Genomic DNA, 1,750 nt, shown 5'->3' with positions numbered 1-1,750 from the left:
TGTGTGTGTGTGTGTGTGTGTGTGTGTGTGTGTGTGTGTTAAAGAAGAGAGATTAAGAACAAATAACAATACAAATAAAAAATAAATAAATAAAAGCATTTAATAATTGTAGTAGTAGTAGTAGTAGTAGTAGCAGTAGTAGCAGCAGTAGCAGCAGCAGCAGCAGCAGCAGCAGCAGCAGCAGCAGCAGCAGTGCAGCAGCAGTAGCAGCAGCAGCAGCAGCAGCAGCAGCAGCAGCAGCAGCAGCAGCAGCAGCAGCAGCAGCAGCAGCAGCAGCAGCAGCAGCAGTGGCAGCAGCAGCAGTAGCAGCAGCAGCAGGTGCAGCAGCAGCAGCAGCAGGTGGCAGCAGGTGCAGCAGCAGCAGCAGCAGCAGCAGCAGCAGCAGCAGCAGCAGCAGCAGCAGCAGCAGCAGCAGGTGGTGGTGGTGGCAGCAGCAGCAGCAGCAGCAGTGGTGGTGGTGCAGTGGCAGCAGTGGTGCAGTGGTGGTGGTGGTGCAGCAGCAGCAGCAGCAGTGGTGGTGGTGGTGGCAGCAGCAGTGGTGCAGGTGGTGGTGGTGGTGGTTAGCAGCAGCAGCAGTTGGCAGGTGTATTGTTATTGTTAGTTGTTATTGTTGGTGCAGCAGTAGCAGTGGTAGTGGTGCAGCAGCAGCAGTGGTGGTGGCAGCAGTGCAGCAGCAGTGCAGCAGCAGCAGCAGCAGCAGTAGTGGTGGCAGCAGCAGTAGCAGTGGTGGTAGCAGCAGTAGCAGTAGTAGTAGTAGTAGTGGTAGTAGTGACAGTAGCAGTAGTAGAAGAAACAGTAGTAGCAGCACCACCACCACCGTCGATCTCTTCAGGTGTCGTGTGTCTTGTCCGTCAGTAATTTTTCCCTGCCCTGCGATGCTAACTCTACACAGGCTCCTTATCTGGCCTTACATGGAGCGCCACTGCCTTATTCTGACTCCTTCCACTCACTGCCTCTCTGAAACACGGCGAAGTCTGAAGGTCCTCGCCTCATCACCTCCTTTCCTCTGTCTGTTTGGCTTCACTTCCTCCCTCACGCCTACTTCATGTTAGTGTCGTGTTTAACCCCTCCCGTGCTGTGACGCGTTTCCATATTCATTCTGGTGACTATTTGGTGATTTTACACAGCTTCAGAAACATATGTGGTGATTAAAATAGTGAAGACTCTAGTCATTAATCTTCTGACCTCCATAGATCCTTCCTAATGTCAATAAAATCGTCTAATCGTACACATATCTCAAGGTAATAATGTGTCCCAGTATTGAAGGGGTTAATGGGTAAAGTTAAATGTCTCTACACACACACACTCACAGACACACACACACTCACACACACACACACACACACACACACACACACACACACACACACACACACACACACACACACACACACTAAGAATAGAACAATATTCACAAATTCCTAAGACAAATTCTCTCTGGCGATAGGGGGAAAAAAATATATAGGCTTGAAGCACACTTAATGTAAAACCGGTCTTTGCAGCCACACTACGCAGCATGTGTGTGTGTGTGTGTGTGTGTGTGTGTGTGTGTGTGTGTGTGTGTGTGTGTGTGTGTGTGTGTGATTCACCTCGGTCGCCTGCTGGTCACCCAGCCAGTCTTCCCCATTACGGAGCGAGCTCAAAGCTCACAGACCGATCTTCGGGTAGGACTGAGACCACAACACACTCCACACACCGGGAAAGCGAGGCCACAACCCCTCGAGTTACATCCCGTACCTATTTACTGCCA

The sequence above is a fragment of the Portunus trituberculatus genome, chromosome 6 (genome assembly GCF_017591435.1).
Source record: "Portunus trituberculatus isolate SZX2019 chromosome 6, ASM1759143v1, whole genome shotgun sequence".
In the NCBI taxonomy this organism is placed as follows: domain Eukaryota; kingdom Metazoa; phylum Arthropoda; class Malacostraca; order Decapoda; family Portunidae; genus Portunus; species Portunus trituberculatus.
This window is presented reverse-complemented; position numbering follows the sequence as displayed.